This window comes from Rosa chinensis, chromosome 5 (assembly GCF_002994745.2).
Source record: "Rosa chinensis cultivar Old Blush chromosome 5, RchiOBHm-V2, whole genome shotgun sequence".
In the NCBI taxonomy this organism is placed as follows: Eukaryota; Viridiplantae; Streptophyta; class Magnoliopsida; order Rosales; family Rosaceae; genus Rosa; species Rosa chinensis.
Genome location: NC_037092.1, coordinates 37,623,666 through 37,649,809, shown reverse-complemented (window position 1 = coordinate 37,649,809; position 26,144 = coordinate 37,623,666). Strand labels below are relative to the sequence as shown.

Here is a 26,144-nt window from a genome sequence, read left to right as displayed (position 1 = left end):
GAAATGGGCGTAAGGGACGTTCATATTCGCGGTGATTCTCAGCTCGTTATAAACCAGCTTCAAGAAAAATATCGATGTGTAAGTTGGTTGCTCATACCATATTTGAATCGTGCCATTGAGCTTTTGGATCAATTTGACAACGTCGGTTTGGAGCATATTCCCCGCGAGCGCAATTTTGCAGCCAATGAGCTCGCTCAGCTGGCCACAGGCATTACATTGAAGTATGGTGTTTGCGAGCGTATTCTGAAAGTTGAGCGTCGCACACTGCCGTCATGGCTCGCACGGCTTGATCCACCAGATGATCCAGTGGTCGCGGTACTAGAACCTATTAATGTGGATTGGCGCATCCCGCTAGTTGCTTACCTCAAGCGACCAGACCCCACAGCTGACAGGAAGATTCGCTTTCTCGCTTTAAATTATTTCCTCAGGGGTGACGAGTTGGACACCGTGGGGAAGATGGCATAGACTTTCAGTGTGTCTATGGCCGTGAAGCAAAATGATTAATGCGTGAAGCGCACACAGGGATATGTAGGGCTCATCAGACGAGACCCAAGATGCGGTGGCTTATTAGGCGGCATGGTTATTACTGGCCCAGCATTTTGAAGGATTGTATTGCATTCGCCAAAGGATGCGAAGATTGTCAAGCACATGGTCCAGTCCATCATGTTCCTAACATTCCCATGCAGCCTATCATCAAGCCTTGGCCTGCGCGAGGCTGGGCACTGGACTTGATTGGGATGATCCATCCCCACTCTTCTCTCCAACATAAGTTCATCATCGTCGCCACTGACTTCTTCACCAAATGGGTTGAAGCGGAGCCATTAAAGGAGGCCTCTGGCGCCACCATTCGCTAGTTTATTTTTCGTAACATTCTCTGCAGGTTTGGTATCCCTAAGGTGCTCGTTTCGGACCGGGGGCAGCGTTCATAGGAGGCCCGTCGAGCAACTAGTCACTGATTTTGGCGTCCAGTTTGTCCACAGTACCCCGTATTACGCTCAGTCCAACGGTCAAGCAGAAGCTAGCAACAAGATAATTATTACCCTACTAAAGAAGACGCTGGTAGAGAACCCTCAACAATGGCACGATACTTTGTATGAGACACTTTGGGCTTATCGCACTTCTAAGAGGAGTCCCACCGCGACGACACCGTATGCACTCATGTTTGGTCACGACGCTGTATTACCCTTGGAAATTAACGTTCATTCCTTACGCGTCCAAGAGCAGCATCATTTGATCGGAGAGGACTACGTCCATGCAATGTGGCAAGAACACGAATATTTGAGCGAGCAGCGGTTAGCGGCTCTGGATAATTTGGTCATGGAGAAGCAGCGTATCGCCCGCGCCTATGATAAGAGGACACGTGGTCGTAGTTATAAAGAAGGAGAGCTTGTTTGGAAAGCCGTTTTACCCCTTGGCGAGAAGTTAATAGGCCGCAGTAAATGGACTCCGCGATGGGAAGGACCCTTTGTCGTCCACCTGATTTTGGAGCGCGGGGCTTTTCACCTCAGGGACATCTATGGCAACATCCATCGCAACCCCATCAACGGACGTTTCCTGAAAAAATATTACCCTAGTGTCTGGGAGTTCGAAGATCCACCGGATCAACCTTCATCCCAGACTGGGGGGCAATCATAGTTTTCCTCGGCTCGCACCACCTTTACGTGCAGGCTTTCGTCACATGTGTTTGCTTCGCCTACGAACACTAGGGGGGCAACACTATACATTTCCAGGCCTTCTCTTGAGGCTTTATGTTGGAATAATTTCCAACTTTGGTTGTAATTTTTCCTTGACAACGTGTGTTAAGAATATACATGGTGGCCTATACATGAGGCCTTATTTTATAACAGTAATTTTTAACTATAAAAACATTCATTCATAAAGTGGCTTTGTGACCAAAAGCAGTACTGATAGAAACATTTACATTTGCAATTACAAGGCCAAAAGTGGCTTAAAGAATCATAAGGATTTCAGATCTTCTAAGAGTTTCTGGATCTTGTGGTGGCAAGGAGGACATGGGCAGTACCGCTGGCACTCTTTCTCTCTTCACCCACATCCTCCTCTGATCTGACTCGCAGCTGCTCTCGTTTGTATATGAGGAAGAGGGAAGGAAATAATCCATCCCAACCCTTCTAGTTGAATATCCTCCTGGATGGAGTTGGTATCCAGAGCGAGCGCGACTCACAACCACATCTACCTCCAGGGGAAAAATAGAAGGCTCGTAGTCGGGCCCTGGAGGTAGACCGCGGAAGAAGAACAGTCAGCCTCAAAGTGGCCTTCCTCCCTTCTCCCTCTTGCTCCACGCGAGCAGTCTGAGAAGAGGGACCCCTCAGAATCAGGTTCTGCCGCGTTAGGAGCGTGACATGTTCTTCGGTTTAACTGAGACTGGCAAGTTCATCCAGATTTTCAGAAACCAAAGACATGCCACTGGACCTGAGATTACGCCATGAGGCCTACCCAGATCTTGAGATTAAGCCATGAAGCCTATGAATTTGGGGCTGAAGATGAGGCTATGGGGAGAAGATCTCAGAAAGGGAAAATTACAGAAGATAAGGTTCAGATACTTACCTCCGGAGGGGGTTCGCGGATTACAATGCCAGCCTGGGCCGGGCGAGGAGCTCGCGTCGGTTATGTCGCCAAAAGAGGCTGGGATCTTGTCGCATCCTCAGGGAAGCGAGCGAGTATTTCGACATGGACAGGATAGGGGTTTTTCAGTTCTCCAAAGAGTGCTGCGAAGAGTTCGTCGTCCTGCTGAGTCCAGCAATTGACGGAGACCTCTTCCCACCATTTTTCGTATCCTTCTTCAGTCCCGTCCACGGCGTCGATGGCCTGAGCCCAATCAGGAAGATCAACCAGCGCGAGCATACTTTGCGCTGGTACAGGTCCGAGAGGGGGCCCGAATCTGCGCCAGGAAGTGTTGTAGTTCCAGGCGTCGTATAGAGGGAATGGCACCAATTGGACAAGGCCGAATTGGCGAGCAAAATGATTAGGAGAGTAAAGCTCGTAGCTGAGTTCCTCGGCAGCGATCCTGATGTCTGAGCAGGAGATTGCGCGGCGAAAAGCCAAGCGTGCGCGATCCGTGTAGAGAGGATCGCCGGGAAGAAAGCCATATTCAAGTAAAGAGGGGAATCTTCTACCCAAAATTATGTCGCAGTACGGCATCTCATTTAAGAGGTACAGGTAAGAAAAACACTCGGAGTAAGGGGGGATGAGTACCTTCCCTCGCGGCTGAACCACCGACCTAAGAGTTGGTCGGCCAGTGGAAGTAGCGGGATGTCATTGCGACGGAAGAAAGGAAAGTAAGTTTGGATCCAGAAATCCAAAATCCAAAAGGGCCAGACATGCTAGTCTCAAATGGATGCATTGTAGCCTGGTATAACATGCGGTAGAGGGCTCCTAACACTGGTTGCCCAAGCCCAATGTTGCGGCCGTTGTAGAGGGTCGTCGCCAGGAGAGTCCAAGTACTAGTGGGCTTGCAGGAAGAGGTGCAGAATATGAACTTGCAGAGCCAATACTCCAGGAAGGCGATTCCGCGGGTCGCATTGTGTTCCCGGCTGTAATACGCCAACCATCGCGGGTAGGAGCCACTGTGGGCGCTTCGACCATGCTGGGCCATGGTCGAGGTGAAGTCGACAGAGTCGAATTGACCATGCACATAGGGTTCGCCATAGATGGGCAGGCCAGTGATGGCGAGAATATCCAACAGAGTAATACTCATTTGACCAAATCTAAAGTCAAATGTGTTGGTGGTGGTATTCCAGAAACAAAGGAAAGCAGCGAGCGGCGAGCGATTGCCACCGCAAGGAAGATTGAAACATAGGTCGATAGTATGCGTGATACCTGCTGCGTTCCAGCGAGCCAGATCCCACGCCCACGTTGCGCGATACCAAGAAGTTTCTGCTGCACTGATGGAGGACGGCCAATGCCCTATTTTGGCTCGATGGTTTTGGGCGCCCCAGCTACTGAAATCTCCAGGAGTCCTTCGGAGGACTGGAATGGCCCGGCGGACTGGTAGGCCGTAGAGAGCGATAGCGTCGGCTGGAATAGCATCTTGTGGCGCTGGACCCAGTCCGGTTTGATGGTCGGAGAATCGATGGAGCAGGGATCGATGGATAGGTGTTTGGAGACGAATGCGGGCACCGATGTTGGTTCCCCAAGTATGGGTAACTTTTTCGTATAACTCTTCCTCTTGATTGATGACTATTTTCTTTGGGGGAGCCATTTCTGGGTTTCTGCGAAGGAGGTAACGGAAGAAATGGATTTTTCTGGGTTTAAGAGACTAGAAGGGTTTCTGATGTGACAGGTCTCGCGGCCGTGGGTTTAAATAAGGAATTTTGTGAGGGAAACGATACGACAGAAAGGCGTTTTGCAAAACGAAAGGACGCAACCTTCATTAATGACATCGTTTCAAGCGACCGGCGCGTCATTCTAGTCCCCTTCAAGCAGTTACATCTTCGCGGGCCTACTTTCGGGGCCTGGGGGCAATGTTTGAGCCTAAAAGTAATTTTGGCAAGATCCTTTAGTGGATTTAGCATAGCGGACCGATACCTGCGGCCCAAAAATAAGCCTGCTTGGGTTTGGGTTACAGCTTCACCCATCCCGTAATCCATGAGGAAAACGAAGCCTTATGGGATTTCAAGTGGCAAAGATTGAATAGGAAACTTCAATCAATAATCCTTCTACAACAAGGAATAGTCGAAGACCTAGGTATAAATACTAGGATTCGAGGACACAACAAGGACCTCTCTCAAATCAATCAATCCCAGCGATTACAAAGCCTCCCCGGAGCAAACCTTCACTATGCCAAAAAGGCCTTCAGACGACACACTTCAGACGACATAAGTTTGGTTTTATGTCGTCTGAGTTTTTCAGACGACATAATTTTTTTTTATGTTGTCTGAATATACACTAAAACCATACTGGTTTAATTTGAAAAAATGGTGAGCATTCAGACAACATATTTGTGTAGTTGTAGAAGGTGGTGATTTCCTATCTCAAATTTGGATAAATGGTGAGCATTCAGACAACACATTTGTGTAGTTGTAGAAGGTGGTGATTTTCTATCTCAAATTTGGAGGGATATCCAAAAGTTGATTGAGTCTTTTCCCTCTCAAATAGCCACGCCCTAGTTGACTGGAAAATGTTGTGACATTCAGACAACATTTAAATGTTGTCTGAATGTGGGGGTTGTTTTAAAATTTCTCAAGTTATTTTGGCTTGTGCTATTTGACACTCAACAGTCCCTCGCAATTAAGTCATTTTCTGTCCTTCTCACTCGGTTCGACCACGACTAAACACTCAAACACCACCCCGCGCTCTCTCTCCTTCTCACTCAGCTCTCTCAACTCGACCTAGAACCCGCGAAACTAGAAAACTCAAACACCAGCCTCTCTCCTTCTCACTGTTCTCTCTCAGATCTCGATTCTCACTCTCTCCTTCATCTTCTCACTCTCTCTATTCTTCTTCGTAGTCTCTCCTTCTTCTTCTTAGTCTCTACTTCATCTTTCATGTTCGTATTAATGGGGCTCTCCAGCAAGAGCTGTTTTCAAATCGGATATTGGTAAGCAATTTAGGGTTTCAATCATTTTGTAGTTTAGGGTTTCGACTGGGTTCAATCTTCAATTGATTTTAGGTTTTTTTTTTTTTTTTTTTTTTCTGCAAATGATTTGTGTTTTGGGGTTTTTTCGACTGGGTTCTTCCATGTTGTCAAACAAGAACTCTTTCTTCTTTCAATTAAAGCTAATTTGTGTTTTGGGGTTTTGAGTTTGGGTATAGTTCTTCAATTTTGTAACACGTTTCTTCTGTTTTGTTGGTCTTGTTAGGGAAACTTGGTGCTACAAAAGGATTTGCTGGGAAGGCTCACTGCTCGTAGTGTAGTGCAGAAAAACAGAAGGCTTGTTTGTCTAAATTTATGGGGAGTCTTTTTCCCCAATCAATTTATGGGTCTTGTTAATTCATTACCTAGACTATTTGACAGCCAAACACTCAGTTATCAAAAACCAAGCTATCTCTGTTCTCTTTCCATTCCGCTCCCACTTCTCTCCTAAGCTCTCAAATACTTGAATCTTCTCACTTCATTTCATCTAAGGTCTAAAATCAGTAGCTACTTTACCTCTATGCCTTGCTTCTCATCATGTTAAGAGGTATGAAGATAGGATTGATCAAACCTCCTTCGCAGCTCCAGGTCTTCTCTTGCCTTGTAAACCTCCTCTAATTCACTTATTTCACTATGACAGAACAAATGGAGGACTTTAAGATTTCAAACCACTGAGCTTGTCTCTATTTTGCTTCAATACCAGAAATTTTCTTTCCTTTCGGTAAGAACTTCTACTTTCTGTTAAATTCCAGTTTTTAAAGCTATTCAAGGTTGTAATGGAATGCACTTTTGATTATTATGTTTTGGTAAACCCATGAGGATGGATAGGACTGGAAAAGACCAAAGTTCAATTACTGCACTCCAAGTGTTTGATGTTATGCCTCAAAGACAACACCAAGCTGAACCAGTGGGCTATTCCATGATTTTCGAAAAACCTATACTTCTTGTTTTACTCTCAGTTTTTGATAGCTTAAAGTAGACTCTTCAGTGATCATTTTGAGCTTAGTTTCAAGAAAAACGGAGTTAAACTGAGATACTTGTGCTATTTTGAAGTTACTGCACTGTTTCAGGATTTCTGCAGAATCAGCGTTTCTGGCAATTTTAGATTCTTGTTTGACCCTCCATTTGAACTTCGATTAGCATGAAACTTTGCAAAATAGTAGCTTTGCATGTTTACTTCAAATCTGGAAAGTTTTGCTTGAAATCACTGAAAGACTAATTGTTGGTGAAATTTTCTTGCTTGTTACCAGTTTTCTGAAATTTTCTCAAACTTGCAGCTTATTGTTACAAACAATTGATTTGAGAACCTTTACACTTGTTTTCTGTCCTCATTCTTCAGTAAGTTAGATTAGAGATGCAAAGCATGCCTGAAACTTAACTTCAGTTCGAAAGGCTTAGAAAAAAGTTTTGTCTTTGTTCGAAAGTGACAACAAACCAGTGTTTTCTATGCATTCTAATCAGAACATTTTGATCAATGTTTTCTTCTCAGAATAAGCCCACATATGGTGAAGCTCTAGCTATTGCCCAGTCTCTAATTGAGTGATTTATCGAGTTTTGGGATTTACCCAATCAGCCATTTGAACAAATTTAAACAAATTTAAAAGTTCAACCGTTGTACCGAGTCGGGGCCTCCATCATTCGCAAACACATAAGTGGAAGAACCTTACTGTTCAAAGCTCACAATCAAGATTGGTCAGAGGAACAACAAAAGCCCTAGAATCATAGTCCTCCACTTTATTGAATAGTAAGTTTCTCTCTATACCTCTCTCTCAAAACTTTGTACCTTCTGATTTGGGAACGGTGAATCGCAATTCATTTGGGGTTATCTGATTCAATCTTCTTGTTTCTAGGTACAAAGATTCAAGATTTGATTTTAATAATGCCAATCACCTTTTGAATGATTTTTGGTAATTGGGTCTAAATATGAGTGAGTTAATTGATTCATTGATTGCAAATTCGCAGGCATTGTTCCAATGGAGAAGGATCAGAAGGTAGCATTTGAAGACCCCAAGGTGGATATGTTCGAGGACGATGACGAGTTTGAAGAGTTCAACATCAATCTAGGTAATTTGGGGACATGTTATTAATAATCAGCAATTAAGTGCTATGGACTTTATTCTGCTTCTTTTGAATTGAATGTAATGTTATACACGATTGGAATTTAGGAGCTGTACTGATATATTGTAGCATACACTGAATTTAGTCCAGATATCTTCCACCTGACCTCCATGTTTAAATCTGCATTTTATATCCCTCTGTACATATGGTTTCTAATTAGATTAAGCTCTAATATTGCCGTGTTGCTCTTGTCAAAATTAGATTGTTGGTCTAAAATCAATTGTGATAATATAGGTTGCTTGATTTCAGCTATACTTCCCCATGAAACTAGCAAGTTTATGACTGAGCCCGTAAGTGTTAAACGTGATGAGTTGATAATATAGGTATGCAATCCTCCTGTTTTTTTCCTCTCTCTATGATGTCTATAATTCTCACCTTTTGAATGGATTCTGTGATCAGTTTGTTTTTTTAGATTGATTTGCCAAACGACTGTGGTCACTCAATTCAACTTGGAACTATGATTTTTTTTTTTTGGGAGCTTCTGTATAATGAATTTGATTGTGGTGACACCTTCTAATTATGTTTTGCTTTTTGTTGCGAGGATCATGTGTGTTCTGTGAGAAGTTGTGAGAAATTCTAAAACTTTGATGGGCGATCTTAGGCCTTGGTCACCTGAGCCAAAAGGCGCTGTTTTGGAGGAGAGGCCGACCTCATCTTCTTCATCCGTGTTTTCAATTTCAACAAATCAGAGGGACGTTTCCACTGAGTACTGGCGGAGAGCGGAGGAGGCAATGCAGGGGGTTATAGCTCAGATCCAACGTACTCACGTCTCTGAGCGGAGAAGGAAAGCCGCCATTGATTACGTTCAGAGGATCATTGGAGCTTGTATTGGTTGTTAGGTCAGCATTCATGCCTATACATACCATTCCCCTATATCTGAATTTAAACTTGAATTTAGTGAAATGCCCTATGTTTTTATGTGAATTGAAGAACTTAGTTTTCGTGTGATGATTAAAATGTGCTTGAATTTTGGTTATAAGTATAGCTTTTTCGCTCCCGAAGGCTTGGACTTTGATTTTGAGTATGTAGCTATCCAGTTGTATGAATTGCAATCAGTTTACAGCTCATGAGTACATGTAGTTACGTTTTACTTTGAATTGATAGAGTAACTGTGTGATTACGCAACCAACTTAGGAGTAATCTGTTTGAGAGATTAGTGTGCTTGTAGGTTTGTTCTTGTTCCACATTATGGTTTTTGATTGCAAATTCTGAGATGTCAGAGTTAAGAAAGCAAAGGGGTGGTAACTAGGTGGGGGGTATTGATTTCATGTTGGGTTTTGTTTCAGGTGTTCCCGTTTGGATCAGTACCTCTGAAGACGTATCTGCCGGATGGAGTGCTGTTGTTGAAAGGGAAGATCACAATATGGCTGCTGAGTTTATGGTGAAGGACGTGCAGTTAATTCGAGCAAAGGTTTGTAGGTTTTATGTACCCTATAACATATGAGATATCATTGGTTGAACCTTTATATTCATTACCTAGACCCTCTTACAACCAAACACTCAGTTGACAAAACAAGCTACTTCTGTTCTCTTTCCATTCCACTCCCACTCTTCTCTTAAGCTCAGAAACACTTGAATCTGCTTACTTCACTTTCATCTAAGGTCGAAAATCAGTAGCTACTTTATGTCTACGCCTTGCTTCTCATCATGTTAGGAGGTATGAAGCTATGCATTGTTAAAATCACCTTCTGCACTTTTCCAATTTTCGTATCTCCAGGTGTCATATAAACCTCTTCTAATTTACGTATTACACTATGACAGAACAAATGGGGGACTTTGAGATTTCAAACCACTAACCTCTCTATTTTAATCAGTATCAGAAACTTTCTTTTGGTAAGAACACCTACTTTCTGTTAAATCTTTGTTCTTAAATCTATTCAAGGTTGTTGTGGAATGCATTTTTGATTATTATCTAGCTATGGTGACTCCATTAGGATGATTAGGACTGGAAAGGGTCAAGTTCAGTTACTGCACACCATGTGTTTGAAGTTATGCCTCAAAGACAACACCCAAGCTGAACCAGTGAGCTATTCCATGATTTTTGAAAAACCTATACTCATTGTTTCACTCTCAGTCTTTGATAGCTTAAAATAGACTCTTCAATAATCATTTTGAACTTGGTTTCATGAAAAACGGAGTTAAAATGAGATACTTATGCTATTTTGAAGTTACTGCACTGTTTCAGCAATTCTGCAGAATTCAGCATTCATGTCATTTCAGATTCTTGTTTGACCATTCATTTGAACTGCGAATAACATGAAATTTTGTAAAATAGTAGCTTTGCATGTCTACTTTAAATCTGGAGAGTTGTGATTAAAATCATTGAAAGGATGATTGTTGGTGAATTTTTCTTTCTTGTTACCAGTTTTCTGAGAACTTTTCAACTTGCAGCTTTTGGTACAAGATTAATGATTTGAGAAACTTTTACTCTCTTGTTAGTCCTCAATCTTGAGTAAATTGGACTAAACATGCAAAGCATTCCTTGAGTCTTAAATTTCAGTTAGAAAGGTTTCATCCATGTTCAAAAGTAACTACAAAGCTCTGTTTTCTGTGTATTCTGATTATTGCATTCTGATCAGTGTCTTCTTTTTAAAATAAGTCTATAAAAGTGTGGCTTCATCTTAAGGGAGAAAGAACATTGAGACCGATGATGTACGTTATGCACGTTTTTGCTAGAGTCGGCTGTCCGTAGTTCGGTACCGTGTTTCTTAGTTTGGAAAGTTTTTTTTTTTTTCGATCATCTTTATTAATCACATAGTTACTAACTTTCTATTTACTACTCTAGTAGGTTCTAATCCCCATCTAGTAATATCGACCAAGAATTATGTTTCCTAATTCAAGAGAAAGAAAAGTAGTTTGGTTCTTTGCTTTATATTTCCAGAGTTAGATTTTAAACTTATTCACAAGTTGGAGGAGTTTGAAAACTGATATTACTTGTGATATGATAGTGGCAGTTGGTGTTTACTCAATTTGCTTGCAAACTTCATTTAAAATATTTTGGTTGATATATCCTTCAATCAGTTAGGAGGGCTATGTACGTTATGCTTTCTTGAGCAGGTAGTCTTCCACTAAAGCTGAGTTTTATTAGTCCAGTTTTGCTACATATGATTGAATGAGTCACCAGATTTGGTTCATGTAAAGGAAGCTTTCCTAGGAAGCTCTGGTTTATCAGATGCAATTATTATTATTATTAATTTTTTTTTTCAAGTCTATTGTAGCAAGTAAAAATATTGGACTTTGGTGCTCTTTGCTTGTTTGTGATTTTGGATTTTTTTTTAATTCTTGATCATCTTCCTGGTGCTGTTACCATATAGGTTGATCGCCTCATTGGCAAACATCATCTCTTTAAACGTAGTATCATACTGATTAAGGCATGGTGCTATTGTGAGAGTCGAATTCCCGGTGCCCATCACGGTTTGATATCTACATATGGTTTGGTGACCTTAGTTCTTTTTATCTACGTGTCATTGTTTGTGACGTCCCGAACCCGAATTTACCAGTTTACAAGTCTTTCGATGGGTAAACGACTTTTACATTTACTTTTTGGCTCCGTTTCGACATTTTAGGGGGCCCTAAAAGTTGACTTTTTGTTCGGGTCAAAATTTGAGAAAATTTCCTTCATGAAAGTTGTAGAGGACGTTAAACCGAGCGTGTGCATATGTGGTACGTAAAAATCGGAGTTCGTATACGAAAGTTATAAGCGAAATGGTAAAGTTACTGTTCATGGTAACTTTCTATAAATAGGACGAGTTACTGTGGTAACTCGTCATTTTTCTCTCTCCCCGATTTTCTCCCCCTCTTCTTCCCCCGCGTCGCCTTCTCTCCTTCTTTTTCCGATTTCTTCACCGTCCGGCGTCCGATTGACTTGATTCCAGTTGTCCTTGGACCGTCTCTTCCTCCTCTATACGATGGTATCAGTGGGTATCGGCAATTTGGCCGGAAAACCCCGAATTTATGCAAGCACTGATACTGTAGCAGTTTGCTTCCCCGGCGAAATTCCCCAGTTTCCGGCTATCTTCGGCGGTGAAATTGGCTCTATTAGGAGCGCCTCGAGTCACTGATCATCTTCCCTCAAGACTTCTAGTTGGAATTTCCACGTTTGGAAGGTGAATTTGAAGGATTTCCAAATTGGTGGGTTTGGAGATTTCCGGGTTTGTGTTCATCGGCAAAATTGGAGCATTTCAAGGTATTTTCTCACTTGGTCACAGTTATGAAAAGTGCTTAGAATGTTGAGATGATTCTGTGGTTGAAATTTGGTGGCCGGAGGAGGAGTTGGGCGCCGCATGAACAGTGGCACGCATGAATAGTGCGACGGTGAATAGTGCGGTCTATGAACAGTGATTTATATTCTGTTTTTTTTAGCTAGTTAAATCCTATATTTGTTGTAGAGGTTGTTTATGAAATTTAGTGAATTTTGGAGAAGCTTGGAATTAATTATGAATTTTTGAAGTTTAGGGTTTCGATTATCGAATTACGAGAATCCGGCCGTCGGATATCTCTCGGTTCTGCCTTGGAACCTTTAAATTAACGAAATGGTATTAGTGATATAATTTGGGTTGCATCCGAGGAGAAATGGAGATGTAATTATGAGGAATTGATTTTAGGAATCGTATTAATTTGTCGAATAACTATTCACAGAATATAATTGTGTACAGGGCGATGTACCGAGCTATTGCTCGACGAAGGAACTCGTATGCATGGTCGCCTAAATAGTACTGTGAGTGGACATTTGTTTTTAAATTAATTCCGCATGCAGTATTATTATTTTCTTCCAATTGAGATTTAATTATGTTTTGAATATTTGAGCGTTGATTTATTGAGATTTATTTATGGATTACGAGATTAGTATTGAAATTCCTTCCCGAGGGCTTTTAGTAGATTTTTGAGATAGTCATTCATGAGTTATTGAGTTGGGAAATGATTTTCGGGAAGTGACTAATTCAGAAAATATTATGAGAATTTTGAATTTCGAATATCGGTTTTTATGAGGATTCACGAGTACGAATGTTTCATCGAATATTTGAGCATGATTGATTTATCGAAATTTATTGAGCTTTGAGCTCCGCACTTATCAGTCTTGAAGTTAGATTGAGTTTTCTTTCCGAAAGCATTTATTGATTTACAGAGTATTTGATTTTATGCTTTCGAGGATTTATTGAGATATTGAGGTTTGATTTAGTGAGTTAATCCTGAGTTATGCTTTCGGTGAATTATTATTGATTTATTGAAGTAATACCGAGTTTCTTTCCGAAAGCAAGTAATTGAAAGAGGTTATTTTCAGTTTCTTGAGGAGGCTATTCAGTTTAGTAAGGAGGCCAGTTTTGGCGCATGCGTATCTTACCTAGTTGGCAGTCCCTTCTAGGTAATAGTCTGGTTGGCAGTCCCTTCCAGACTACAGCTCGGTTGGCAGTCCCATCCGATGCGTCACCTGGTTGGCAGTCCCTTCCAGATGACATGTGGTAGTTAGTCGGCAGTCCCGTCTACTACCTGTGGTTAGTCGGCAGTCCCGTCTACTACTTGTGGCTAGTTGGCAGTCCCTTCTCTCCACCGCCTCCTATTCCGGTTGGCAGTCCCTTCCGATGCATCATCTGGGTGGCAGTCCCTCCTAGATGGCATGAGATGACTAGACAGTAGTCCTTTCTAGTCATCAAACGAGCCTCATGAAAAGGATGTTTTTATAAGGATTGAGGATGAGATTTTAAGAGGTTTCAAGATGTTCTTGTTACGTGATTGAGATTTCAGTAAAGATGATGATTAAGAGTGTTTTCAAGATTGTTACTGCATGCGAGATTTTAGAGAATAACTTGGGAAAACATTAAGTTTTACTTATACATTTGAAAGTACTTAATTTTCGTCCACTCACTCTAACAGATTTTAAATGTTTTCCCCTGGGCCCTTCGGTTTTAAATGCCCAGTTTGCAGGCCAGTTTAGCTTGAGGTCGAGCGTACTTGGGGTTGAGGCATAGCTGTCATAGCTTCCGCATTATAAGAGCATCGGTCATTTATCTTGCTTTCTATTCTCTTGTTCGCCTGTATATTAGATTGCTCTGATAACCTATGATATTAATATTCTAAAATTCAGAATTGTTTATGAAATGAGAGATGTGAGATGTTGTGATATAGGGAGCAGGGTGGCTCCAGGAGAATAAGGATGGATGATTTAGAAGTGTGGATGTTTTTCTACAGGTTTTGGGTTGTCCATTTTTAGGGGAAGTTCTGTCAAATTTTTGGTAGAATTTCTTCTAAAGTGGGCCCCGCAGGGCCTCTTCGGATTTCAGGGTGAAATCCGGAGCGGGTCCTGTCAGTTGGTATCAGAGCATTAGGTTGTTAGGTTCTGTAGACTCGTTTCTATTCTAGTTACCTTATATGCTTGATGTTACTCAGTACCTCCCGAGTGATGGCCCGACTGCAGCGGTTCCCCATCGTTTACTCTTCGGTGCTGAATTATTCATCAAGTATGTATGGTACGTGGTTAGTTGATTTTCCTTCAGGTGCTATGCCTCTTATACGCCGACTTCATAGGGATCTATCTGCATATCAGATTGTTTAAGTGTCTTGCACCTTTTCATGGTGATGGTGATGTTAGATTACCTTACAGGGTTGAGTTATGCTACGAAATGTGATCCGAGGGAATGTGGTGGTTATCTCTCCCTCGATGCCAACAAGTTTGTTGGGGTAAGGTTTAAGGTGCAAGACTGGAGTTCGATTTCGTGTTTGATTGTTAGAGTTGAGTGGGCATAGATTTGGGTTGTCTCAGTTTACTATAAATTGTTTTAGAATCAGAATTTTCGATGGAAATGGAACTAGTAATATTAGTGGTTCTGACGTTGAACCAAGTTTCAGGAGATGTGTTACGTGATGTGATATGGCATGTATGTGACATTTGTGATATCATTGATAGTTGTTGGAGATTACTTGGAAATCATGACTGGTTACTTGGCTTTTTGACCAGACCATGATATTTGGATATAGTTTTGTCTGGATTGGAAGAAATTGATTTTAGATACATTGACTTATAATTGATCCTTTTGAAGTTTTGGATCGTATTGAGTAAGGAGATAGACAGAATTTAAGTTTTTGATATAGTTTTATGTTTGAAACTTGAATATTTAGTTGGACGCTTAGAGCTTTACAATCGAGTTACGATGTTTGGCAGTATTTAATTGAGAAGATGAGAAACAACTTTTATATATGAGATTGTGCCTATTGCGTGTACTTAATTGGTTATCCGTTTTGGTTGAAATGGTTGTACCTAAAATTGGAGAATAGTGGTAGTGATCTCGTTGGGTATTCATAATGGTGCAAGTGGAATTACTTGTGATACAGAGTATGTTTCGAGTTATAAATTGTGGAGCCTTGAAGATTAATTGTGATAGATTGTTGGTGAAGTTTTTGCTAGACAGTTAGATTGTGATATTGTAAGAGTGGTTAGTGGGATAACTTTGAGGAAATAAGTTTCTCAGTTGGCTCCGGAAATATTTCTAATTAAGGTTTGACCATAATTCTTGTTATATGTGGGTCAAACGTAATGCGGTATGTCTGTACAGTGGCCTATGTCGACGGCGATTAAATGAAGGAATTGGATCGCCAGGTGGTTGGATTAATTTCAGATCCAGGTACCGCTTTGTGTGAAATGAGATGTTGGACAGGTGTCTGTTTTGCATCAAGGTTGTTGTTCGAGGAAAGACTCTGTGAACAACGTTTTGTCATCTAGGAAAATTGGTTGCTGCTTGAGTTGAATACGTATATTAACAGTTTGCTTTGAAGGAATTAAGTGAGTTTTACTACCTTGGTATCGTTACTTGTGGAATGGGTTAAACTGTTTGAGATTTAGTTCTCACATTAATTGATATTTCTACTGTATGGTGGCCCATATTTGGAGAAGTATAGGAAGTTGTAGGTACGATGACTTAGCAGGATGTTGGAGTTGAGTTTAAAAATTAATTGTTTGGACCTTGTGTTTTATCAAGGGTTTCAATTGACTCTTGAAGTACTAAATTGTTGAGCGACTATGGTTGAGTTGTGTTGTTGGATTTATGCTTAGCGAGATGAGGATTGAGAAATTTTGGTGCAATCTTAGTTAGCGCAGATTAGTTTTTGAAATTGTTGTTGTAGCTGGAATATTATTGAATAAGTGTTGTTAGAGGGTGGATCTTCAGCTACTTTATCCTCGGTTTAGCGATGACAGTGTCACTTGGGGATACCGGCTTTGAGCCATGCCAGGAGAGTTTGCTATACTCAAGTACTTGCAAGTTTGACGTTGATTATTGGAATATTATGGTGTGGTAACGTAGAGAAGAAAGAATGGACTACTTTGCTAGCAGTCTGGTACAGAAATTTTGAACATGAACAGGTATGCGAAATGTGTCGCCTTATGGCCAGCAGGGTATGTATCAAAGAAGTTTCTCTGGTTGACTTAGATGTCATCTCAAGGCGTTGATCAATGTTTTAGTTGGGTATCAAAGTAGCGCAAAGAAAGTATAGTGACCCTATAACCTTCATGATTAAGAACTTATAGGTTGGTTCGAGGCTACTCTTTGATATGCTTGACAACTGTGGGACCTCTACGTGCACGACATTTGATCAAAAATCCAAGCACAAATAGACAAAGAGGAAGTGTGGTTTTTGTGGTTGCTAAGGAAATTGGTTGTTTCAGACATGTGGGTTATCAGTGAGCATCTTGTGGTGTTTTATTAACTGTTGGACTTTCCATAACTCGTGTACGAATTGAAATTGTTTTAAGTGTGAGTAAATGTATTATCATGTTGTTGGTGAAAGTGGATCTTCACTGTACGAGTTGTATGAAAAAGAGTATGAATGCTACTATTCAAACTGAATAGTTTGTGATATTGATACCATGAGTCATCTGAACTATTATTTGACCTAAGTTTCTTGACGTCGAAGTTGTGTACTTGTGAGTATGTACTATTACATAGTTAGGTAAGACAAGGGTATCCAACTTGGAACATTGATACATTTGGGGTTCTAAGTATATGTTTTGGTTGCTTGTGTAATCGAGATTGTCGAGATTATCAGCTACTCCAGTCGTTGACTTAAAATTGCAAAGGGAAAACTTAATCCAAAGAAGATTTGATTTTCGTTATGCAGTTTCAAGGTGTAGTTCGTTCAAGTAACCGACCTTGATTTAGCCTTGAGTCTTTATTCTGAGAATTTTAGTAGGTGTTTCTGCTCACATAGTTGAACAGTTTACAGATTGCTTCAAACATAATGCTTTGACGATGTTCTCCCTCAGTTGTTAAGGACTGTCAGTAATGAGTGGAAGTAAATCTATCTACTAAGACACTGAATTTAGTAAGAACGCTGTGGGAATTATTCAGATAACAATAATTGGCTAGATTTCAGCTAGAGAATTGTTTCTTATAAGGGTTGATCTCCATGTTCTAATTGGTCAAGTTTTGGATCAGTTTTGAAGGTAATTTCTACATGATTTGAGCAGACTTGCACATCTTTTCTGTGCCTTATCATCGCCACGGCCGTACGATTGATGTGCTATTCATCTTGTGACTGTTTACTATGGATTGGTGTGTGCACCCATCTCTACTTCAACAGTATGGAATTTTGAGGACGAAATTTTTATAAGGTGGGGAGATTGTGACGTCCCGAACCCGAATTTACCAGTTTACAAGTCTTTCGATGGGTAAACGACTTTTACATTTACTTTTTGGCTCCGTTTCGACATTTTAGGGGGCCCTAAAAGTTGACTTTTTGTTCGGGTCAAAATTTGAGAAAATTTCCTTCATGAAAGTTGTAGAGGACGTTAAACCGAGCGTGTGCATATGTGGTACGTAAAAATCGGAGTTCGTATACGAAAGTTATAAGCGAAATGGTAAAGTTACTGTTCATGGTAACTTTCTATAAATAGGACGAGTTACTGTGGTAACTCGTCATTTTTCTCTCTCCCCGATTTTCTCCCCCTCTTCTTCCCCCGCGTCGCCTTCTCTCCTTCTTTTTCCGATTTCTTCACCGTCCGGCGTCCGATTGACTTGATTCCAGTTGTCCTTGGACCGTCTCTTCCTCCTCTATACGATGGTATCAGTGGGTATCGGCAATTTGGCCGGAAAACCCCGAATTTATGCAAGCACTGATACTGTAGCAGTTTGCTTCCCCGGCGAAATTCCCCAGTTTCCGGCTATCTTCGGCGGTGAAATTGGCTCTATTAGGAGCGCCTCGAGTCACTGATCATCTTCCCTCAAGACTTCTAGTTGGAATTTCCACGTTTGGAAGGTGAATTTGAAGGATTTCCAAATTGGTGGGTTTGGAGATTTCCGGGTTTGTGTTCATCGGCAAAATTGGAGCATTTCAAGGTATTTTCTCACTTGGTCACAGTTATGAAAAGTGCTTAGAATGTTGAGATGATTCTGTGGTTGAAATTTGGTGGCCGGAGGAGGAGTTGGGCGCCGCATGAACAGTGGCACGCATGAATAGTGCGACGGTGAATAGTGCGGTCTATGAACAGTGATTTATATTCTGTTTTTTTTAGCTAGTTAAATCCTATATTTGTTGTAGAGGTTGTTTATGAAATTTAGTGAATTTTGGAGAAGCTTGGAATTAATTATGAATTTTTGAAGTTTAGGGTTTCGATTATCGAATTACGAGAATCCGGCCGTCGGATATCTCTCGGTTCTGCCTTGGAACCTTTAAATTAACGAAATGGTATTAGTGATATAATTTGGGTTGCATCCGAGGAGAAATGGAGATGTAATTATGAGGAATTGATTTTAGGAATCGTATTAATTTGTCGAATAACTATTCACAGAATATAATTGTGTACAGGGCGATGTACCGAGCTATTGCTCGACGAAGGAACTCGTATGCATGGTCGCCTAAATAGTACTGTGAGTGGACATTTGTTTTTAAATTAATTCCGCATGCAGTATTATTATTTTCTTCCAATTGAGATTTAATTATGTTTTGAATATTTGAGCGTTGATTTATTGAGATTTATTTATGGATTACGAGATTAGTATTGAAATTCCTTCCCGAGGGCTTTTAGTAGATTTTTGAGATAGTCATTCATGAGTTATTGAGTTGGGAAATGATTTTCGGGAAGTGACTAATTCAGAAAATATTATGAGAATTTTGAATTTCGAATATCGGTTTTTATGAGGATTCACGAGTACGAATGTTTCATCGAATATTTGAGCATGATTGATTTATCGAAATTTATTGAGCTTTGAGCTCCGCACTTATCAGTCTTGAAGTTAGATTGAGTTTTCTTTCCGAAAGCATTTATTGATTTACAGAGTATTTGATTTTATGCTTTCGAGGATTTATTGAGATATTGAGGTTTGATTTAGTGAGTTAATCCTGAGTTATGCTTTCGGTGAATTATTATTGATTTATTGAAGTAATACCGAGTTTCTTTCCGAAAGCAAGTAATTGAAAGAGGTTATTTTCAGTTTCTTGAGGAGGCTATTCAGTTTAGTAAGGAGGCCAGTTTTGGCGCATGCGTATCTTACCTAGTTGGCAGTCCCTTCTAGGTAATAGTCTGGTTGGCAGTCCCTTCCAGACTACAGCTCGGTTGGCAGTCCCATCCGATGCGTCACCTGGTTGGCAGTCCCTTCCAGATGACATGTGGTAGTTAGTCGGCAGTCCCGTCTACTACCTGTGGTTAGTCGGCAGTCCCGTCTACTACTTGTGGCTAGTTGGCAGTCCCTTCTCTCCACCGCCTCCTATTCCGGTTGGCAGTCCCTTCCGATGCATCATCTGGGTGGCAGTCCCTCCTAGATGGCATGAGATGACTAGACAGTAGTCCTTTCTAGTCATCAAACGAGCCTCATGAAAAGGATGTTTTTATAAGGATTGAGGATGAGATTTTAAGAGGTTTCAAGATGTTCTTGTTACGTGATTGAGATTTCAGTAAAGATGATGATTAAGAGTGTTTTCAAGATTGTTACTGCATGCGAGATTTTAGAGAATAACTTGGGAAAACATTAAGTTTTACTTATACATTTGAAAGTACTTAATTTTCGTCCACTCACTCTAACAGATTTTAAATGTTTTCCCCTGGGCCCTTCGGTTTTAAATGCCCAGTTTGCAGGCCAGTTTAGCTTGAGGTCGAGCGTACTTGGGGTTGAGGCATAGCTGTCATAGCTTCCGCATTATAAGAGCATCGGTCATTTATCTTGCTTTCTATTCTCTTGTTCGCCTGTATATTAGATTGCTCTGATAACCTATGATATTAATATTCTAAAATTCAGAATTGTTTATGAAATGAGAGATGTGAGATGTTGTGATATAGGGAGCAGGGTGGCTCCAGGAGAATAAGGATGGATGATTTAGAAGTGTGGATGTTTTTCTACAGGTTTTGGGTTGTCCATTTTTAGGGGAAGTTCTGTCAAATTTTTGGTAGAATTTCTTCTAAAGTGGGCCCCGCAGGGCCTCTTCGGATTTCAGGGTGAAATCCGGAGCGGGTCCTGTCATTGTTTCAGGTGAAAGGAGAGTGATCCTAAGGAACCACAGTATGCAAACAACACTTGAAAACTTGAATCTGATCTCTCAAGTCAGTGGAGATCGCTCATTCACATGGAGGATATCTTTGTAAATAAAGGCAACCACTTTGTGAGTGTAGCCACCTTCTTGTTTTATTTGTTATAAACTTACCTATTTTTGAGCATTTGTCATGCTCTCCAATGTCTCAATTTTTATGAAAATGATCCAAACTCTTTTGCTCTACAATCCAAACTAAATAGCCTAAGTTTGTCAGATCCTTAAATCTATCAAAATGTGATCTTTTGCTCTCTCTGTCGAATTGCGACTTCTTTCTTTTGGGGTCTTATTCTGATAAATATTCTTTGTTTTGCTTGTTTTGCTACTTAGTTATTGATTGCCACTATTATCATCAATTTTGTCAAGGAACAAGAAGGTGCGTAGTTGTACACTTGACTTGCATTCTAAGTTCTAATGTAACCTTCTAAATATTTAAATGAATGGTTACATAATGGGAAAATTGGCACATCTCTGTTTACTTTTGCAATTTTAGTTATGTTGTACATTGTGTGATATTCAGTACTGTTGTAATGATATTTTGGGACTTGTGGTTTTTATAGCTTCCTTTATCAAGTGTTGAACAAATCGAATATGCTTGACATGATTGGCTTCGTAGACCCTGCTCAGACTGGTGTCATTGGCTGTGGAAATCCGACTAAACGAGCTCGTTCTTTGTCAGCTTCTTATTAAAGAGGGAAGACTAGTCAGATTTTTTGGGTGCCCTATAACTCAGGGTATGAAAGCTTGATTCATGCATATATTTTGTTGGCTGCCCAGATTAATAGATATGGGCCATTTTGAACTTATGCTCATGAATAAGTTTGTGTACATGAGACAATGGTGGATTCATATGAATTGCAATGAATGATTTTGGATGTGAATATTATGGTTTCATGAATGGGCAATTTTAATTTCCATAATGCATGCATACCAATTGTAACAGGGGACTAGTAATATGTGTTATCTCAAATTGCAAGCTACAACAAAAGCACACCAAAACGTGTGGTTGCAGCTGCACAAAAACAACACAAAAATCAATTAGAAGTCTATTGTCTTTTCGGCATTAGGACAACATAAAATTGTAGTATAAAATCCAAAACAACAACATAAGTTTGATAAAAGTATTGGCTAAAGTGTATAACAACAACAAATAAGTGTGATTGGACGTGGTTACAGACAATATAAAACATGTACTATTAGTGATCCTTTTTATATTCAGACCACAAATATTTGTCGTCTAAATAATCTCAAACGACAGTAAATTGTCGTCGTAATGAGACTGTCATAACAGAAAGAATATGATATCTATTGTCTAAACCATTTCCCAACATCACATATGTATAATTTCAAAACCTTTCACACAACACTTAAATGTCATACAAACCTACCCTAGAACGACACTTAATTGTCCTCTGATGCTCTTTACGACCACATATAATTGTCGTTTAAAGTAAATTAGCACAACCTTTAATTGTTGTTGTATGAGAGAAAACACTACATACAAGTCTTCATATTTCTTATTTAAGGGCATTCAGACCACACAAATAAGTCTTGCAAATATACTTCACACAATAGTATTTAAAAAATACTGTGGTTGTTTTGTTTATCAGACAATACAAAACTGTTGTTTGAATGCTTTTAAACATACAGATCACAATGTTCCCAAAATGCAAAACTCATCAGACAACACAAGACTTTTATTTTTTTATGTCGTCTGATTTTTCAGACGACAGAAGTGTTCTGTCGTCTGATGCCCCCAAGAGACGACACCGTACTAGACGACATATTTTTGTTCATTCAGACGACAGAACAGTTCTGTCGTCTGAAGGCCTTTTTGGCATAGTGCTTCAACCCTGTTGAAACCCGACGACCGTACTCTCAGCCCTAGTCTCTCAGAGCCGACTGTCAGTGCTACTGCCACCGATACTACCAGCGAAGCAAGGGTAACGCCCTCACAACCCAGCGAAGCTAAAGATACGCTTTAGCAAACCCCGTGCTTTCTCAGAACTTCCTAGTGATTGCTCTGCTCAATCTACAATGTTGAGTATCGATTTGGTGACCGAAGAGATCACAACCAAAGTCCTTACCCGTAAGGCAAAAGTCCTTTCCCGAAAGGCTAGAGAAGAACCCTGTGGCGAGGTTGGTGCTCTCATCGTCCACAGCGCTTGAAGAAGAAGTCAGGTCAAGGGACTACCCCAACGACTGCACCCCGCGGTGCTGGCACGCCTGCGCAATCACACGCTCAAAAGAGACAGTTTGCACCCCTACCGGATTTTCGTGTCAAACATGCTGTTAAAATTTAAACAAGTTACGCAACCTACCTCCTAAGTTGTTTTGTGGTGAAACAAATAATTACCCTAGAAGATGTGGTGAAGGACATTGTTTTTTTTTGGAGAAGAAACAGCTTTTTTTTGAAAAAGCAAAATTGAGTTACAGGGAGACGGACAAGGAATCCACTTTAAAGATCTAAAGAGGGCAGCTAGGGCTATGGTCCTAGCATCTCGTCTAATAATACTAATCAAGGCTTAGGGCCTTATACTACAGCTGCTTGCCAGTTAAGAATAATGGAAGAAAGATTATAATCCTTGAATTCCTTAGAAATAGAAACTCATAAGGATGCCCAGAACTTGACTCTCTCCGACAGGTCTTTCTTCTCCACCCCTCTATAGTTTTCAAATAATCTTTTATTTCTTTCCATCCAAACCACCCAAACTACTGCTAGCACCCCACAACCCCAAAGTGTTCTGGCCTTTCTACCTTTACCAAAAGCTATAGGGTTTTCTCTTAGCAAGTCACTTTTGTCTAATGGAGTTGTCCAGTCCACTCTTGCCTCCCTAAATATGGTTTTCACCGAAAAAAAAATCAATATAACAACTAGGCCACATTTACAAATTCAAAGAACTATGTCTTTATGAGCTTACCCAAACTTAGCCAGGAAAAGGATGAAGCATTCAGGTGATGTTCGTTTCATGGGATTGTCATACCCTGCCTTAATTTCTATAATTGTCCCGGACTCCTCAAGCTGGGCTTATGCTTTACTGTGTCCTAACTCATGTTTGGTGCTGGAGGGACTAATAACACTAACACGAAGACCCAAACTCCATCAACACCACAGACCTGCAACACCATCAACATCATCAACAATTTCTCTCATACTTCTCAGATTAAAGCCATACCCAATTTCTCTTCTAGTCAAGCCAAGGTGCCCGCATTCTTCGTCAAGAGATCTGGGTTTCCAGTCAAGTCAAGGTGCCTGCACCTCCACAATTTCATCTTTAAGACGTTATCTCCTTTCCCGTTGTACTCAACAACAACCCAGAACAAAGTAGAAGAACTTGAAGGAGGAGGAGGAGGAGGAGCAAAATTACCGAAATGGGTCGTGGGAAGATTGAGATCAAGCTAATCGAGAACCAGACGAACATGCAGTCCTCCACTGACAAAATCCACTAGTATATTAGTTGTACCACTGCGTACGTCCATCATCTCTCATCTATATATATTATCTTTTGTTTACTTTTGATTTTTGATTAATTCCATAGAAATGATATGGATGTATATCAGGACCAAGAAGATGTTTGATCTCTACCAGAAGAATTTACAGATCGATCTATGGAGCTCACACTATGAGGTAATTAAAATTAACCAAAGGAGCTCTTCCCAGACAAATTCAACGTCCAGAATCGAAATCCTTCACACAAATCCAAAATTATGCAATTCCAAGCAATACCCATCTAAGCAAACAACAAAACATCCAATACCCAATTCTCAAAATACGATCTTTCATTGATTCATTACCTTTGCAATCATCTAATTCCCAATCATTTAGTTTGGTTTCTTCTCAACTTTCAATTGCCTGCGAACTCCAACCCAATCATTCTACGATCTGCTATTTCCGACGCGAAGGTCTTGGAGTTGTTTGTGATTTTGTTTCTTGTGTTTTAGATTCTTTCATCAGTGTAATAGATGGGGTGGGGTTGAATTGCAGGTTGAGAATGATGAGAGAACGACGACTAACAGAAGGGAAGAGTAGATCAATTGAGAGTGGCTTCCACAATCCCATGGTTTTTGGTGGGTTTGTGGTAGAAGGTGTTGGGGGTGTATTTGGGACTGTGGAGTCTCATTAAAAAGAGTCCTCCTTGCTGCCAAACATGGATAACTGGGATTAGACTAGATAAGGATGTCCAATCCAGTCCAATCCCGTGTAACAAACACCACCTCAATGTCTAAAATTTTTACCATGAAGCCTCATAGTTTATCATGCAGAGCTGATGTGCTAAGCATTTAACCGGAAGTTTCTCATTTTGATAATCCTTCAAGACATCACTCTTCAAACCAAGAATAAACAAATTTTTTTTTTAAATGTTAGCAGTCCTATAACCAGATTTCCCTTCCAAAAGATGCAAATCATGAGAACAAAAGGCAATTATCAAGACATTGTGGTACGGCTATGAAGGGTTTAGATCTTGAACTGGTGAAAATCCAAACTTCTTCACAAATCACTACTACAAAAAGTGTATTGCACGCAGATTTATTTTACACGGAATCCGGCACGGATGATTTACGGTGGCTTTTGGTACATATGTGTATATGAAAATTGATTTGACATGGCACTCACAATTTCTGCAACTTTATCAAATTTATATGTGTAAGTTTTACGCACTGACTGACTGACGTCTGTGTGAGGTTTGAAGGAAATCAGACCCAGAGCACTACAATGCTCCTATATATAGTTCAGTTCTGATATGATAATTAATATATAATGGAAGGAAATCAAACCCAATGAAAACGAGGATGCGACTTTGGACTTGTCCACATATATTCCACACAATTATTATCTTCAAAAGTAATAAATCTCAAAAGAAGGGGGAGGTATAATATTATGGAGCAATTGCAAAGAAAGGAATCTGGTCATGCATGGTGGTCAATCTAGACCTGCTTCAGTCATTTATGACCAATGCAATTCCATTTGGACTAGCTTGCTTGCGGTGCAAGAGAGAGAGAGGGTAGTGGTGGGAGGAATGATGGGGTTATTGGTTCTGAGAATGCTAGGTGGACCCCACCATCTCCAGGGGGTTGAAACTCAATTGTGATGCATCTGTTATTGACAATGGTTCACAAGTTGGAGTTGGTGCCTTAATTAGAGGAGGTGATGGGGAGTTGGTGATGGCGGTGGGTCGGTTGCATGGGCGTCTTCAGCCATATGCAGCTGAGTTGCAGGCATTCATAATGGGTCTAGAGGTAATGTTAGAGAATGGATGGAGGCCGGAAAAGGTTGAAACTGATTGCCTGGAGGCTATTTAATTGGTGAATGGAAGTGATGATTGTTTGGCTCCGGAGGGAGTTTTGGTTGACAAGGTCAGGGTGCTATTGGCTTCTGTTGGTACTCAAGGTATTTTCCATATTTCCAGAAGTGCGAATGATGCTGCTCATGTGATTGTAAAGTCTATAGCCTGATTAAATGGGCGTCTTAGTTGGTTAGGGGTTGGGTCCTCTTGGCTTATGAATGTCGTTGTTGATGATAGACCCGTAACTCATGGTAGTAGTAGGGAAGTGAGTGGGGACTCTTTGTCCACCACCGGTCATCCCCATATCTTGTAATCGTTTTCTGTTGAATAATACTTATTCTAAAAAAAAAAAAAAAAAGCGGGGGGGGGGGGGGGGGGGGGGGGGTATTTTTTTTTTTTAAAAGCAGTAATCAATTGCATACAGGGTCTTTTCAAAACCCAGTCTCACACGGATTAATAATTTATTATTAAAAGGAATCCGATTGATGTGATGGATGGCAGAAGTTAGAGAAGTGAGTGGGATCTACCAATTTTTCTCACACATACGAGTTTTACGGCGTGCTAATCGCATTGCACACAAACAAAAATATTCGTCTCTGTAGCATGTGAATTAGTGATTTCACAGGAACCTCTGCTTC

General features: G+C 40.5%; 1 long non-coding RNA gene across 1 annotated transcript; it reads left to right on the top strand.

Moving 5' to 3' along the window:
• Positions 1 to 5,336: 5,336 nt before the first annotated feature.
• LOC112168264 lies at positions 5,337 to 21,096 on the top strand. The gene is made up of 9 exons (XR_002924171.2): positions 5,337 to 5,557; positions 5,820 to 6,140; positions 6,234 to 6,314; positions 7,083 to 7,337; positions 7,556 to 8,550; positions 8,998 to 9,122; positions 9,473 to 9,544; positions 20,164 to 20,293; positions 20,782 to 21,096. It is a non-coding gene; the product is annotated as an uncharacterized LOC112168264 (long non-coding RNA).
• The last annotated feature ends 5,048 nt before the right edge of the window (positions 21,097 to 26,144 follow it).